Here is a 17603-nt window from a genome sequence, read left to right on the forward strand (position 1 = left end):
GGCAGGACCGGGCCCTTCCAGCGCGGCCCCTCTCGCGGGTCGGAGGCCCGCACTCCTGCGTGCCGCCCGCATGCCAGCTGCGGGCCGCGTCGATGAAATAGATCCGACCTGCGACGCGCAGGTCCGTGATGCGCGCGGCCGGCGGCGGCGAATTCACGGCCTCCGCTCCCGCTGCACTCGCGGCCCCGCAGTCCGCACCCGCGTGCCCTAACGTCCCGGCCGGACTGAGCACCCAAGACGCCCCAACGGGAGGGACCCGGAGGAGAAGGGCAGCCTCCCCTTTCGGTCCTGTCCGATATTAGCTTCCCAGAACGCTCCGGAGGAGACAGAACGCGAGAGGTGGAAACAGAGCCGAGGGAAAGGAAGAACTCCAGGCGATTTTCCTCATCTAAAAACCGCATGAAGATGAAATCGGGGTCCGGTCGCGGGTGACGGTGAGTCGAGTCCCCCTCCCCAGTGGGAGCCAAAGCCTTGGCCCGGCCACCCGAGAGTAAGCAGCCCCTGCTCCTTTGGGCATTTGAACGTGTCCCCCCTTGGGCTTTCTGTGGATTCCAAGGATGCAACTGGTAAATTTATTTTTAATGCCCTTCCTTGAAGTAAGAGTACTTTAAAATCTCTTAACAGAAGACACGGTTTCTGGTAGGTTTTGAATGAGGTCTTCCAGGTGTGGGGGAAACTAGAGAAAGCAGCTACAGCTGAGAATCACACACGCCCAGGAACTGCACTTCAGCCAGGTGGGTTTGTCTCTTAGGCTGGGCCTATGTTATTTTAAATGCATCTTTGATTGAATTTAAGATAAATTTAGGACGTTTATGAGGAATAGTTTAATTTTCATAGGCTTTAACTTAAATACACATTTTTAAAGTTATATAACAAGCACATGAAGCCTGCCAGTTTTACAAAAATGGGAAAGAAATTATGTATAAATGGGAAAGCATCATAAAATGGCCTGTATTTAATGGCCAGTATTTAGTGATTGTTTCCACTAAAGGTCTTTTCCCCCTTGGATAGGTAACGTCTAACTTCTTTCTCTAAAACCTGACAATCACTGCAAAAACCAAAATTCGACTTTCTAGTTCCAACCTACTCTTCCTTACACCTTTTCTCATCATCTCTCCCTAATCTTTCCTAATGCAATTTTTAAAAAGTCAATTTTTACATAGCCTCCAATTTCAACCTCATGGTCAACAACTATCAGTCCAGTTAATTAGAGGCCCTCCTGGGAATTTGATCTCCCCACAAAGAAAAGAGAATTCCAAACCAAACATTGTATTTATGGTCATAAATAATAGAAAAGTTTGCTCTAGCCAAACACCTGGAAAATGAACTTTTTTTCCCAATAAGAATCTAGATTCATGGTTGAATGTTGCAGACATTTTGTCTCTAAAGGAAACTGGGGATTTATTTTTTCTAGGAGCTGCAACAGAGGGTCTTTGGCAAAGGGATCAGATATAATATGTGAGGACCTATGTCTTACAATGAAATGAGAGAAGTTAAGTGACCAGATTTTTATTTGTGTGGTGGCTACTTTGTTATGTACACGTTTCAAAATTTATTGAGCTCTGAAAAAATCAAACCTGGAAGAATTTAAGACTTACTATTAAGCTGCTTATTACTATAAACAAGACCGTGTGGGAGTGGCAGACGGGTTCATGTGTAAATAAAAAGAACTGAATTGAGACATGTAAAATAGACCTCCCTTCTCTGGTCAAATTATTTTCCAAAAAGAGACACTAAAGCAATTCAATGGGGAAAGGACTATCATTTCAACAAACAGCACTGGAACAAGATATCTACATAGTGAAAAAAACCTTCAATCCCTACTTTACAGTATACATGAAAGCTAATTTGAGTTGGATCATAGACTAAATCATACACACTACAACTATAAAGTTTTAGAAGAAAATACATGAGACTATCCTTATGACCTGGTGGTAAGCAAAATAAATATCACACACCAAAAACATAAAAAAGAAAAATAATGTTAGACTTTAACAATATTAAATAAAAAATAATAAGTTAGACTTTTAAAATATTAAAATTTAGTCTAAATATTAAATTAAATAATTAATTTAAATATCAAGTAATTAATTAATAATTAATTAATTTAAACATTGAATTAGACTTTAACAACAGTCATACTTAAAATATTAAACATTAAAATTATAAAATAATTAAAATATTAAAAATGTCTTCTCATTAAAGATACCATTCAGTGAAAAGGCAGAGCCAAATCACAGACAGGGACAAAATATTCACAGAACTTATCTGACAAAGACCCTATCTCCAGAATATAAAATGACCTCCTATAATCAATATTAGAAACTGAAACACCCGTTTTTTAAAAATGGGAAAAAGCTTAAACACTTCAGACAGAAAGATATACCAATGGCCAGTAAGCACATAAACGAGTGCTCAGTATCACTAGTTAGGGATATAGATACTAAAACTGCTTTGAAATACCACTGCACCCAGTAGCACGGCTAAAAAAGTGAAAAACACCGAATCTTTGTGAAGATGTGGAACAACTAGAACTCTCCCACATTTTTAGTGGGAATGTGTTATAGCCATTTTGGCTTTATAGTTTCTTATACATTTAAACAAATTTACATAAACATCCCTTTATTCCCATAAAATCCTTCACCTAGATATTCTTCCAAGAGAACTGAAAACATATGTCCATACCAAAAAGATTGTAACAAGAACGTTCATAGTGTTTTTATTCTCAATAGCCCGAACTAGAAACTACTCAAGTGTCCACTATCAGGACACTGATAAACAGATTGTGGTATATCCATATAATAGGATATTACTCAGCAATAAAAAGTCATGAGCCTTTTTTTTTTTTTTTTGAAGATTTTATTTATAACAGAGAGAGACAGCGAGAGGGGGAACACAAGCACAGGGCAGCTGGAGAGGGAGAAGCAGGCTCCCCACTGAGCAGGGAGCCAGATATGGGGCTCTATCCCAGGACCCTAGGATCATGACCTGAGCCGAAGCCAGACACTTAACAACTGAGCCACTCAGCGCCCAAAAGCCACGAATTTTTATATACTCCACAATATAAATAAAACTCAGAGACATTATGCAGAATACAACAGCATACATACTCCATGATTCCATTCACAGGAATTTCTAGGAGAAGCAAAACTAAAGTGCAAAATATCAGCACAATTATTTTCAAAAATAATGCAGAGGATAATGACAATGGGGATGATGATCCTGATTTTGATATTGAGCAGCTACTAAATTCAGGCACAGCCAACAACAGAATGAAGTAGCTACTCTTACTAGCCCATTTTTTAAAAAGATTTTATTTATGTGACAGAGAGAAAGATCACAAGTAGGCAGAGAGGCAGGCACAGAGAGAGGGGAAGCATCTTAGGGTCCTGGGATCATGACCTGACCTGACCTGAAGGCAGAGGTTTAACCCACTGAGCCACCCAGGCGCCCCTTATCAGCCCCATTTTACAGAAGAAAGAAGTGAGGCACATAAAATTTGAGTTACTTCTCCAAGGCCATACAAGGACAGAATCAGATTTAAAAACTAGAGCCTGTGCTCCTGAGCACAGATAGATCAGATCTTTTTTCTTCTTGGTCCTAGGTATTTCTGATTTTCTCAGATGTAGGTAGGGAGGGGTAAGAAGATAAGAGAGAAGGAAAAAGAGGGCAAAAGAGGAGTGAGCGATAGAAACACAAAGATCTGTAGTCAACAAAGAGCAGAACAGGAAACTATTATGAATGTTTTTACATCAAAGGTTATAAAAATTTCTGGGAGATTTGTGATCTGCAAGCAAGCTAAAGATTCTTATGCTGAAGTGGTTAAGTATTGTGCTGAGGTCAGAAAATTAATCACAATTTTTAAAGTTGAAAACTAATACATTAAAGTTTCTAGAAGAAAATGTGGGAAAATGTACTTACAGTCTTGGGCAGGAGAGATGTTTTAGAGAGTAAGATACCTTAACAATAAAAGAAAAAATGAATCAGATTCCGTCAAAAGTAAAAACTTATGTTCATCAAAAATCACCGTAAGAGGGGCACCTGGGTGGCTCAGTGGGTTAAGCCTCTGCCTTCAGCTCAGGTCATGATCTCAGGGTCCTGGAATGAGATCGATCCCTGCATTGAGCCCCTCATCTGGCTCTCTGCTTGGACAGGAGACTGTTTTCCCTCTCTCTGCCTGCCTCTCTGCCTGCTTGTGATCTCTCTCTCTGTCAAATAAATTTAAAACAAACAAACACCATAAGAAAGTAAAAAGGCAATCCATAGAGTAGGAAAAGATATTTGCAGATTTCTTATCTGGACATGACTCAAATTGAATGGACAGAGAACTTTTAGAAATCAATAATAAAAACCAAAACATTAAAAATTAGCAAAATACCAGAATAGGCTTGCTTCACAAAAGATAATTTCTAAATGGCCAAAAGACAAAAGGAAAGATGCTTACTTATTATTTATTAGGGAAGCACAAATTAAAACCACAGTGAGATACTACCTTTATGCACTCACAGCAACTTTTAAAGAGGGAGAACACCAACTGCTGACAAGATTATAGAGTAACTATACCTCATTGCTGCTGACAAGGTAAAATCACACATTCTGGAAAATTGGCTGTTCCTAATAAAGTTAAATTTACACCAACCCCAGGACCCAGCAATTTCGCTACAAAGTATATACTCAAAAAATGAATGCACATGTGTAAGGACCTTGTTCACAATGGCCAAAACTATAAATTATCCAAGTATCCATCAACAGCAGTATGAGCACAGGAATAACATTCATCAAGAACACTGTAATAATAAACTCAACAGCATGGATGCATCTCAGAAAAAAAAAAATACATTCACTACTGTGAATTTTAGAAATAGTCAACATTAACCGCTGGAGATAGAAATCAGAACCTTTTAGTCTACTTAATTATATGTTTTTGTTGAACCATTTTAAAGGAAGTTACATTGAACTTAAATACTTCAGCATGCAAATGACTTCACCGACTCCAATATTACTTAATTAAGTCAATCCACTAGACTGGGATCAGCAAACTTTCTTTTGTAAAGTGCCCAGTAGTAAGTATTTTAGGCTTTGTTGAAACTACTCAACTCTGCCATTGGATTACAAAAGCAGCCATAGATAATACATACATGAATAAGTATGGTTGTGTTCCAGTAAAACTTTATTTACTAAACAAGTTGTGTGTGGATTTGGCCAGCAGGCCATAGTTTACTGACCCCTGCACAAAAATCACAGTTCTTTCTCATACTCAAAGTATCACAACTCATGCCAGTGGGAATTCCTTTAAGCCAGCTGTGGGTGTCTCTAAAAGACCCTAGTGGAGGGGCACCTGGGTGCCTCAGTAGGTTGGAGCCTCTGCCTTCAGGGTCCTGGAATCAAGCCCCGCATCGGGCTCTCTGCTCAGCAGGGAACCTGCTTCCCTTTCTCTCTCTCTGCCTGCCTTTCTGCCTTCTTGTGATCTCTGTCTTTCAAATAAATAAATAAAATCTTAAAAAAAAAAAAAAAGACCCTAGTGGATTATTAATGAATCACCGCCTTCTGGGAATGGTATTAAAGATAAAAACCTGGATACTCTGGATAATCATGGAACTTTTTGATGTCGCTTTTAGATTAGTTCAGTTCACAGTGCTATAGTACATTGTAACTTAATTTATTTTGTATATATAAAACGTTCATTGGAAAATGACAGTGGGGTGCCTGGGTGGCTTCATGGGTCGAGGCACTGTTTCTTGATTTTGGTTCAGGTCATGATCTAAGGGTCCTGGGATTGGATCCGAGCTGGGCTCCACACTCAGTGGGAAGTCTACTTCAGGATTCTCTCTCCCTCTCTCCTACTCCCATCTTACTCCATCTCTATCAAAAATAAATAAATACATCTTCTTTTTAAAAATAACGGTGATTTGGGACACCTGGCTCAGTCCGTAGAGCATCAGATTCTTCATCTCGGGGATCGTGAGTTCCAGCCCCATGTTGGGTGTAGAGATTACTTTAAAAAAATAAATAAAATTTTAAAAATAACAATGATTATGCCTGTTTGGGGTCTTGTGATTTTTTTCTTTTCTCTTGGGCTCAAAATCTTGATTGTCAGTTAACAAAGTTACTTCTCTAACTTGTTGCTAAAACATAAATAAGGCCCTTTCAAAACAACAAAAAAAATCAGAATGGTTTGCTTAAGCACAGCACAAGTAGGTGGGAATTGGCTAGAAAGGGCTGTACTGATGTTTCTGGGCTGATGGAAATTTTGTATAGCTTTAACTAGGTGTGGATGTTTTTACATCAAAAATGCTAAAGGAGGCACGGCCAGATGAAGTCAGGTATATGGTGTGCCGTGATCTAATAGTGGTTAGTACTTTGTGTTGTGGCCGCAACAACCTCGGTTCGAATCTGAGTCATGGCAGTATCTGGCATCTTTCTTGAACACATTTGGTACATGTTTTAGCCCTGGTGTTAATCCTCTTACCACTCTTTGGGGCCTAAGATCAAGGTTTGCGGTGTCTCCCTAATACTTTGCAGTTATAAGGGGAGGAAACCCTACTGTGCACTAAACTGGGGTCAAGTATTCTGTCTTCCAGAACCATGCTCTATATCTGAGCATGCACAGAACTATCCCAAAAGAGAAAGAGCCACCTGTAGCTTCCACTTATGTAACAGTGTAGACATGAACGTTTTTCTGGTTGAGATATTGCAGTTGTTGATGGGGTCTTTTTAGACACTATGACAATGAGCTTTTTATGAGTTCGTACAACAAAATCTAATAAAACCCAATTTCCATACCATTCTCTGCCCCTCCAACCCAACTTTCATTCTAATTGTACATATTGAAGTCTAATTCATGTAGAACACAATCAGGGTCTTAAGTGCACAACACAAAGAGCCTTCACAAAGGCCAAATACTGCTGTGGCTCAGATTCGAGCCAGGGTTGCTGCAACCACAATGCAGAGTGTTAACCACTATACGGTCACAGCACACAGCAAAGATGCTGCCAATTGGTGTGTGTCCTTTAATATTTTTGATGCAAAATATTCACAATATTTTCTTGCTTTGTTCTTGAACAACTACAGGTTCTTGCACTTTTCTCTCTGTCGGGTCCTCTCTCTTCATTTCTCTCTCCCCATTCTGATACAAAATAAAAAACCATTCTCATCTCTCAGGATCTGGCCAGTGCATCTCCACAAGCCTCTTGGGAGGTCTCCTTGTCTTCAATCATGCCTCTCCTACTTCTTTCCAGTCTCCTGAAGGTTCCCTTTTGGCCTCGACCCTTTTCCCGCTCCTTCACACTGACCCTATGGACCCCACTGAAGACAGAATGCGGAATGTGGTTGAACTGAGTCCTGGAGCTTAAGCTGCACAGATGGTGCGCTGTAAGTCCCTCTGCTGCCCAGCCCATGGGACATTGCAGGCTTCGAAATCAGTTGACAAAAATAAAGTCTTTAGGGGCCCCTGGGTGGCTCAGTAGGTTAAAGCCTCTGCTTTCAGCTCAGGTCATGATCCCAGGGTCCTGGGATCCAGCCCCGCATCGAGCCCCGCATCGAGCCCTGCATTGAGCCCCACATTGAGCCCCGCACCGGGCTCTCCGCTCGGCAGGAAGCCTGCTTCCTATCCCCCTCTCTCTACCTGCCTCTCTGCCTACTTGTGATCTCTGTCTGTCAAATAAATAAGTAAAATCTTTTAAAAAGAAAGAAAAAAATCTTTTTAGAAAAAAACTTCCCCCTTTTAAAAACATTTTTCTATTTTAGTTCTCAGAGTTCTTCAAAGGATTAAAAGCTTAACAGTGACAATGTATGGGGGAAAAAATGAAGACCAACCAAAGGAGAAAAGTAAAGACTGTTTATACAGAACTTACTAAAGCAAGGCCATCAGCCATGGTCGCTTGAGTTTTAAGAGTCTAAAGCTGCAGGGGGAGTGGGAAAGCTTTATAGTAGGAAAAAGGGAGGACTTAAGGTGTGCGCTCCTTGGAGGCCGTTGGCATGGGAAAGCTGTAATTAGGTAACTAGAAGCTGAGCGTCCTGTATGACTGGTTAGCAGGCATATTTGACTTTTTTTATTTAAGATTTTATTTATTTGTTTGACAGAGAGAGATTACAAGTAGGCAGAGAGGCAGGCAGAGAGAGAGAGAGGAGGAAGCAGGCTCCCTGCCAAGCAGAGAGCCCGATACGGGACTCGATCCCAGGACCCTGAGCCGGAGGCAGCGACTTAACCCACTGAGCCACCCAGGCCACTGAGCCACCCAGGCGCCCCATATTTGACTTTCTTAGGGTGGTCCTAGGTTGCAATGGGGATAAAAATTAGGGAAGTAATTAATTATTAAGTTATTATTTTTTTAAGATTTTATTTATTTATTTGACAGACAGAGATCACAAGTAGGCAGAGAGGCAGGCAGAGAGAGACAGAGAGGGAAGCAGGCTCCCTGCTGAGCAGAGTGCCCGATGTGGGACTCGACCCTGAGATCATGACCTGAGCCAAAGGCAGCGGCTTAACCCACTGAGCCACCCAGGCGCCCTAATTATTAACTTATTAATCAAATCCTGGCCATTTTGAGCCAGTTGTTTCACAACTTTATTTTTTAGCTTCCTGGATTGTTACTGGAGTAAAAAGCCTGTCTTTCTACAAATCTGCAGACTTCTAGCAGGCTACTTCCTGGGGGGCGGCTGCAGCTGGAGGACCAGAGTTCATCAGAGTCTATATATAGAGAAAGTCTATATATTCTATCTATATTTTTATATATAGTCTATATATTCTATATATATATATATATTTGTATATTTTAAATATTCTATATTTTTTATATATTTATGTATACATAACATACTCATAACATATATACATGTGGTGTAGCCATTGTCCCTTTGTATGCTCAGACTCTAAAATGAGTTAATTCAGCAAGTCCTAATTGAGTGTCTTGGGCATTCAGCTTCCCTTGGGCCCCCCTCGACCAGCCTAGGGTGTAGAGGGGTGGCGGGTCGCAGTCCGGGTGTCTCCAAAGGTTCTGGCTTCTGAGGGGCAAGGCGGGGCGAGGCCATTTGCTTTCCCCAGTTTCGGAATCACCCAATGCACTGGTTTCAAACCCGAAAGACGACTTGATTTGTCGCTCTAATCTCCGGTTTTCCAAGGCTTTGGAGCCTGCCCAATCACACAGCAGGGACTGGTGGCCATTTGCGATTCAGAAGGAATCGCTATTATAAGGAAGAAAGAGAACACATTGTGTCTCTGTGGCGCAATTGGTTAGCGCGTTCGGCTGTTAACCGAAAGGTTGGTGGTTCAAACCCACCCAGGGACGGTGCCGAGTTCTTTTACATCGGTTTGGTTTTCGCAGATTCGCCTAGGAAGAGTGCAAAATACCTCATTTCCCTCCTTTCAAGTGATATAAAGGGCACCTTCTGGAGCTCCCCTGACTTCCCCGAAGATCTGCCAGAAGAAACATAGGAGACATAGAAGTTCTGAGAAACAAGGAACAAGAGAGGCTTGGTGTAATCTGTCCTGAAGAGCATGTTTTGTGGGATGGGATCTTGTTTCTTTGGGCTAGTAACAAATTTTATGTACCTCAATTTTTCAACTGCATAATAGCATCTTGCAGGATGTGTCTGTATTTAGTAATTGTTCAGTCAATAATGCTATCAGTGGAATTGTGAGCATTGTTATCATTATCTTCTGCATTATTTTTGATGAAAGCATGTCTTTGTACTGTTACTTAAACTTTTATATTTTATTTTAAAAAACAAGTTGATCTGGCGCCTGAGTGGCTCAGGGTCCTGGGACCGAGCCCCACATTGAGCCCCACATTGGGCTCTCGGCTCAGCACGGAGCCTGCCTTCCCCTCTCTCTCTGCCTGCCTCTCTGCCTACTTGTGATCTCTGTCTGTTAAATAAGTTTAAAAAAAATTTTTTTTTAAATAAAAATAAGTTGATCTTACAATAATCAAATAATCCTGCGGTCATCATCTGTGTACCCATCTCTTTTGGGTACAAGTATCTGTATGGGATAGAGTCCTATAAGTGCAATTGCTCTGTCATAGTGGTTACAGTACGTTTTTTAATGTAAATAATAAATTCTGTAAATTGCCATCAATTGTAGTGGGATCAATTTATAGTTCAATTTATTTTTCTAACTAGGAGAATTCTTTTCCTCATACTCTTGCTAGCACAACACACTTTCTATACAATTATCTTTGGTCATCTAATGAGGGGAGTGTTGTCCTCCTGACTTAACTAACAGGGAGGTACAACAGATGACATGGTGGGCATTAAGCAGTAGGATATCTCTGCATCTACTCCTCTACTAAACTGCCAAGATATTTTTATATACCTGTAATTGATTTCTGTGGAGCCCTGTCAACCAGTGCAGAGAAGACTGGCTAGCGTGTCCTCTTTGTGCCAAGCAGTTTACTCAGAGGGAGAAGAAACTCACTAGTCCCAGAAGTTTGTTCCTCTTCCCCTCTCTCTATAAATAGCAAGGGTGAATTAGTATCTTGTCTCTATTTGTCAGGATTCTCCAGATAAACAATCAATTCAGAACTAATATATACAACATACTAATTCATCCTTAGCACTTCAGATAAGTAGGTAGGTAAGTAGGTAGATAGGTAGGTAGGCAGATAGACAGATAGACTAATCAATAAGATAGATGGATCATAGAGTAAGGAAGACAGAGACTTATTTTAAGGAATTGGATCACACAACTGTGGAGGCTTTGGCCTTGCAGGATAGGATGTCAGGCTAGAGACCCACAAAAGGCTAAGTTTGACTCCAAAGGCATTCTGCTGACAAAACTTTCTCTTTCAGGAAGGTTAGTCTTTCTCTACAAAGGCCTTTGACTGGGTGAAGCCCACTCACATTATGGAGGGCTAAATCAATAGACTAAAATCTGCTTTAATCAAAGTCTACCGGTTTAAATGTTAATCTCACTTAAAAATGCCTTTACAGGAACATCTAAATATTGTTTGGCCAAATATCTGGGTGCTGTGACCTAGGCAAATTAACACATAAAATCAACCATCACTCAACACTGTATTTTTCCTTTACAGTTTTTGGCAGCTATTTCCGCAAAAAACATACCTGAGACACATCATTCTAGCCAAGAGAATTCTGCATCTGACAGGGGCACCTTGTGAACCATCGGTTCACGTTCCCTTGATTTTTCTGTTGAACCTCAGGAGCAGAAATTGAGCTCTATGACTTTTACATACTATGTGTAATTCTTAGATAAGTCGTTGTCTTTCTCATTTATACACTGTCAATTATTTTTTCCCATCAGTGGTATCAGTGTGGAATTCTGGTTTTGCTTTGATGAAATGCACATTGAGAGATGATCTCTGCTGGGTGGTGGTTCACAAGGATTTATTCTCTGTTGGATGGTAGATGACAGATATAATCTAATCTGCGAATCTTCTGTGATTGGGCCTTTATCCTGAGGTTTTTGGTTATTTTCTCGTGTTTGAGTCTGCAGTGTTGAGAATTTGTTCACATCTGATCCAAATTCTGTGGACCCAAAAGTGGAATACTTTCTATACCAAGAATTATCTCAACACACGGTGATTCTCCCTTAAGTCTCTTGACTTTAATAAATTGCTCTACATAATGGGGAGTATGGAAAAGAAATGAAACTGAATTTCTGGTATCCATTAGCCTGTTTTTGTAGTCTATACTGAAGTTACCAAATGATAGAATAATTTCACAACTGTTTAAATCAGGCTAAAGAAAGGAGGAAAAGGCTATTTATGTCATTGAAATTAGGCAATTAAGTCAACAAATAGGGCTTCTGACAGTTATATAAACAAGATTTAATAATTTCCAGAACTGCGGACACCTGGGTGGCTCAGTTGGTTAAGCAGCTGCCTTCAGCTCAGGTCATGATCCCAGCGTCCTGGGATTGAGTCCCACATAGGGATCCTTGCTCCACAGGGAGCCTGCTTCTCCCTCTGACTCTGCCTTCCACTCTGTCTGCCTGTGCTCGCTCTCACTTGCTCTCTCTCTGACAAATAAATAAATAAAATCTTAAAAAAAAAAAAAAAATTCCAGAACTGTTAACTAGTTCATCCTTTTATTAAAAGAAGAAAAAATCCTCTTAAAATGGATTTTTAAAAACCAATAAAATTCAGTGACCATAAGGCAAAAGACTGAGAAGGCCCTACCGCACTGAAAAGGCTATCACAAAATTACTCAGATTTCCAGCAGAGTGTCTTCTCCAAACACTTAGTGGTACATAATTATTTCCTTTTATGTTCCTCATAATAAGCATTTTTAATAAATACCATTGCCTTTTTTCCTTTTATTGGTGTTATTACTTTCTATAATTAGTTCTTTTCAAATGCCCAGTAGTTTTAGGAGCTTTTTCCATTGTATAGTTGTAAATTGTTTTCTAAGGAAAGTAATTGCAATAATTTGTTTTCTTCTGGAGGGCATAGATAGGTCTCTAACAATTCAAAGGAGGTACTTCCCAGATTGGTTTATGGATACTAATAATCACTTATATAAATTGAAAATAGCAGAAATTAAGTACTTCAACCAAAGAAAAAAATGTTACTATTTATGTTTAGATTTTCAGAGAGTATTTGACTCCTTCCAATTTTCATAGGTAATTACTTTGTGCTTTTTCTATGTGATTCCCTGACATTATTCTTTTTGAGTAATCAAATTACCTTCCCTGTTTACATCAAAATGCTGCTTGGACCATAGTCATGTGACCATTCTAACTATTGCTCCTACTACTACCAAAAAAAAGAAAAGAAAAGAAAGGAAAAAGGCAATTGCTCATATCTTATTAAGAAACTAACACGAGGGGCACCTGTGTGTCCTGATCCCTTGGACATTAAAAGGTAATAAAGGAATATTATAAAAAACTATAGCCACAAATGTGATAACTCAGGTGAAATGGACCACTGCCTTGAAAGACATAATCTACCCAATTTATACAAGGAGAAATAATCTGAACAAACATGTATCTCTTAAAGAAATTAAGTCAACAAGGGCGCCTGGGTGGCTCAGTGGGTTAAAGCTGCTGCCTTTGGCTCAGGTCATGATCTCGGGGTTCTGGGATCGAGCCCCGCATTGGGCTCTCTGCTCCACAGGGAGCCTGCTTCCCTCTCTCTCTCTCTCTGCCTGCCTCTCTGCCTACGTGTGATCTCTGTCGGTCAAATAAATAATAATAAAAAAAAGAAATTGAGTCAACAATAGCCCATTTTGCTTTTGCTTTGCTGGGGATACTCTTGCTCTCAGGAGGAACTTGAGCAATGAAGAGGAAATAGCAAGTAGAGTCAAAGGCCCTGAGGTGCTAGAGCTTCCCTGGGCTCAGCCATTTGGCTCCTGTTGAAGTTTACTTCTCTGTCACCATTCAGGTCCTCCCACAAAGCTTCATGCTCCTCTGTCCTCTAAAAACATTATTTCTTTAACTTCCATTTTTATACTGCAATCTTATCTGTGCAATAGATTAGCTTTGCAAAACTCAGTAAACACTCTTCTGGGGAATCAAATCCAGTGTCCTGGGGGTGGGACAAAAAAAATCTACCACTGATCCACAATGGCTGACAAGACTATCTTACTCTTAAGTCCCCTAATTAGCATAGATTACCTAGTTTTATGTGGACTCCCACCAACCAGAGCCTGGATTTGCACTCTCTTTTCCCAGGGGCCTTCAAAAACAGGAAAACTGGGGCGCCTGGGTGGCTCAGTGGGTTAAAGCCTCTGCCTTCGGCTCGGGTCATGATCCCAGGGTCCTGGGATCGAGCCCCATGTTGGGCTCTCTGCTCAGCAGGGAACCTGCTTCCTCCTCTCTCTGCCTGCCTCTCTGCCTACTTGTGATCTCTGCCTGTCAAATAAATAAATAAAATCTTTAAAAAAAAAAAAAAAAAAAAAAAAAACAGGAAAACTGCAATGTCCACCACCTCACACTTGGGCCAACACAGTTGCTGGAGCAATGTAACTCAGTTAGTTGGCAGGAAGGTGTGAAGCCACCACCTGTGTAGCACCTGGGACCAGCAAGGGACTGAGACTCCATCTGTGAGAGGGCAGGACTGGCTGGGGCTCCCATTCCCTTGGGGTGGGTGTGTGGCTCTGATGAGGAAGCAGAGGCAGCAGAGCAGATGGCCCCTGGGGCTGAACCGACATTCAGATGCATCAAGGTAAGTGGAGAAAGCCATTCAGAATTGTTCTGGAGTGTGAGATCTTATTAAATCTGTTTCTTGCTACAGGGAAATAAAGCAAATGATTTTATGGTAAAATGATTATTCTGTAACCGGTGCTGTCCTATACTATAGCCACTAGCCACATGTGGCTATTTAAATTTAAATTAATTATTGTTAACTAAATAAAATTCAGTTTCTCGGCACTAGCCACATTTCAAATGTTCAATTCCTATGTTTCTAGTGGTCACCATATTGGAAAATGCAGACCCAGCTCATTAGTCAGTTGTACATAAGATTTTTTTATTTCTAAGTCCTGACTTCCTACTCCCTCTTAAACTCATTTTAGTTGATTTAGTTCATCCCTAGAATCAGCAGCGTTGAGAGAAACTTTCCTGCTTTCCCTGAGCTGGTAAAGAAGAACAATTCCATGCCTTGGCTACTGCAGGGCAGTGGTAAACCTGGCATGACCAGGGTCTTGGATTGATCATTCCAGCCCCAGTGTTGCTGCAGGGGTTCTAAAGATTCCCTGCTCCAAGGAATGCTTGTGGAGACTGGAGTTCTGCTTCAATGCTAGCCCCTCTGCCTCCCCAGCAAAGACCACTGAAGGGTCCCTACCAAAGAGTGATGGGAAATATTCTCTCATCTTCCTCTCCAACTGTGAAAGCTCATTTCAGTGTGGTCATGCACTGTAATCCAACATCTATTTTTTTTAATGTGTAGTATTTTTTTCTTTATTGTACATCTTTTAACAAATAGAATCTTAGATTTAATAGAATGAAAGTTGTTTTGCTTTACATTTTCTAAAAATTATTTTCCAACATCTATTTTAAATCTCACTGAACATGAGTTTGGGGGCTTTGACATCCAATAGACTTTGGTTTGATCTTGCCTCTTCCATTAGCTCTGGCCTGCCAGTCAAATCTGGGTTTTTTTTTTCATATTTCAGCTTCCTCCTCTATAACAATAGAGATAATATTTACTTTGAAATGCTGCGATGAGAATTAACTTTTATACTTTATGCCAGTTTACATTTACAATTTAACTTCTTTTTAAATTATTTTGTTACGTTAACAAACAGACTTACCCTGAATACTTTAAGATTAAAGTCCAAGTACATACCAGTAATCTATTTTTGTTGTTTTTAAGAAATGGAAGTAGGAACATTTAATTTACCTAGAATTTGTAGATTTCCTCAGTGATAAGGAGTATGTGTAGCAAACCAGCCCATACACTGCAAAAAGTAGATAAAATCTGGTTTAAAGGAATTGTTTGAAGTCTTTGGAAGACCACCAGTGCAGCTAGGACACATAGAGCCAACAAGAGAGGAAAAAAGGAGAGAGAGGTGCTCATTGGAGCAAAATTAATTTTCTGCTTTTTCCCGTCAGGACATTGACCTGGGCAGGAATCAGAGACTGAGAAGCTGGGGAGAAGGCAGCTACTAAGAATCAGAAAAAAAATAGCAGACTTTAAATAATCCATGATGGGGGCGCCTGGGTGGCTCAGTTGTTGGGCGGCTGCCTTCAGCTCAGGTCATGATCCCAGGCTCCTGGGATCGAGCCCCACATTGGGCTCTCTGCTTGGCGGGAAGACTGCTTCACCCTTTCCCACCCCCACCGCCCGCTTATATTCTCTCTGTCTCTGTCAAATAAATAAAATCTTTAAAAATATATATATATTGGGGCGCCTGGGTGGCTCAGTGGGTTAAAGCCTCTGCGTTCGGCTCGGGTCATGATCTCAGGGTCCTGGTATCAAGCCCCGCATCGGGCTCTCCGCTTGGCGGGGAACCTGCTTCCCTTCCCTCTCTCTCTCTGCCTGCTTGTGATCTCTGTCTGTCAAATAAATAAATAAAATCTTTAAAATATATATATATATAAATACAATAAAAAATAAAATAATAAATATAAATAAAATAAATAAAAAATAATTTTATATATATATATATATATATATATATATATATATATATATATAGTAATCCATGAGGGGAAGCATAGTGGAGGCGCTGGGAAGACCTGTGGGGGCTGTCCTGGCATTGTGACTTGAGGAGCCAAGACCCTGTAGCGCCCAGGGATGTGAGCTGGATGCTTGGTAAAGCTTTTGCCCTTGTTAACCTTAAAAATAAAACTGCCAGTTATTTTACCGACAAAAGATGTTTATTGGAAAATAGAAGAAAGTTGTAACCCACAAGCAAGCTATAGCAAAACCACTGGCAACTCCCACCAAAAAAGGAGCAGAAAGTTCTTTTATAAAGTAAAAGGGGAAGCTGGGTAGGTGTTCTAAACAAAAGGTCTACTACTGCAATAAACTGGGAGTTCAAAGAATAGTGGCTTTTCATTGCTGCGTTGTGACTGTTCCTCATTGGCTGGGCTATTGCTGGGGCAGGAGGAAAGCCTGTCTTCCTCCTGCAGGAAGAGTAAAGTAACATTCCCTTGCTTGCAAGGTCTCTTTTTCCTCCTCTTGGGTCTGCAATGTAGTAGGGCGTGACATCTCCCCCTGACAATCTCTCCGTTCCAGGAGGCTAAATCTTGAGGTTTTCCGTTTCTAACGTTCACACCCTCAAGGCATTTGCAAATTCAGCTACCTGCAGGGAAGAAGCTATGAAGGCAAACTGAGTAGGACTGAAAGAAAAGCAGTTTCAGTGGTACCATGATGCAGAGGATATGGATATAAGTAGACGTCCAGGACCCTCCATAGAGAAGGTACCACTCAGACAGCAGCCCTAAAGACCTACTGGCTAAGAATGCAGGCAAAACCAGATTAGACTGAGACTTCCAATCAGTACAAACTAAAAACAGCTCAACCATGAGATGGATTGAGGTGATCTGCCTCTCTGTCCCTCCCAAAAGATAACATTATCCAAAGCCTCCATAGTTTTTCACACATCAAGCCCATCATCAATGACCTTTTCCAATGATACAAACTAATAAGAGCAAGAGAGGGAAAAACAAACAATAGAAACTGACTCACTACATGACTGAGCTCCTGGACTTCTAAGATAGGAACACTAGCTTTTCAAGGACATAGATGACAAGATGGAAATTTACACTGGAGTTTAGGACTCTATTGGAAACTCATGGAAACCCTAGAACAGAAATATGTGATAACTAATTTTTAAAAAGCAACATATGGGGTTTTTTTGTTTGTTTTTCGTTTTGTTTTTTAAAAAGACTTTATTTATTTGAGAAAGAGAGTGAGAGAGAGAGCACAAGCAGGGGGAGGGGTAAAGGGAGAGGAAGAGACCAACTCCCCGCAGAGCAGAGAGCCATGGGACTTGATCCCAGGATCCCAGGATCATGACCTGAGCTGAAGGCAGATACTCAACTGACTGAGCACCCAGGCGCCCCACAACATATGGTTTTAACAGCAGTTTGGACCCAGTTGAAGAGGAATTAGTAATTGAAAAATAAGTATAAAATATCTAGTTGAAGTATGTGTAAAGAGCTAAAAGGAAGGGAACTTCAGAGAGGAGAGTTTTTA

At 40.6% G+C, this 17603-nt stretch overlaps 1 protein-coding gene and 1 non-coding gene across 5 annotated transcripts in view; both read left to right on the forward strand.

Annotated features, from left to right (window-relative positions):
• The first annotated feature begins 222 nt into the window (after positions 1-222).
• The window catches only part of LOC131809830 (myomegalin-like), a 45774-nt gene continuing 28393 nt past the window's right edge, over positions 223-17603 (forward strand). For all 4 annotated transcript variants that reach the window (XM_059137248.1, XM_059137247.1, XM_059137250.1 and 1 more), the window contains exon 1: positions 223-434. The gene's annotated coding sequence lies outside the window, so the exon portion shown is untranslated. The remainder of the gene's footprint in view (positions 435-17603) is intronic.
• TRNAN-GUU (transfer RNA asparagine (anticodon GUU)) lies at positions 9214-9287 on the forward strand. Its single transcript has one exon. It is a non-coding gene; the product is annotated as a tRNA-Asn (tRNA).

Source organism: Mustela lutreola, chromosome 10 (genome assembly GCF_030435805.1).
Source record: "Mustela lutreola isolate mMusLut2 chromosome 10, mMusLut2.pri, whole genome shotgun sequence".
Lineage (NCBI taxonomy): Eukaryota > Metazoa > Chordata > Mammalia > Carnivora > Mustelidae > Mustela > Mustela lutreola.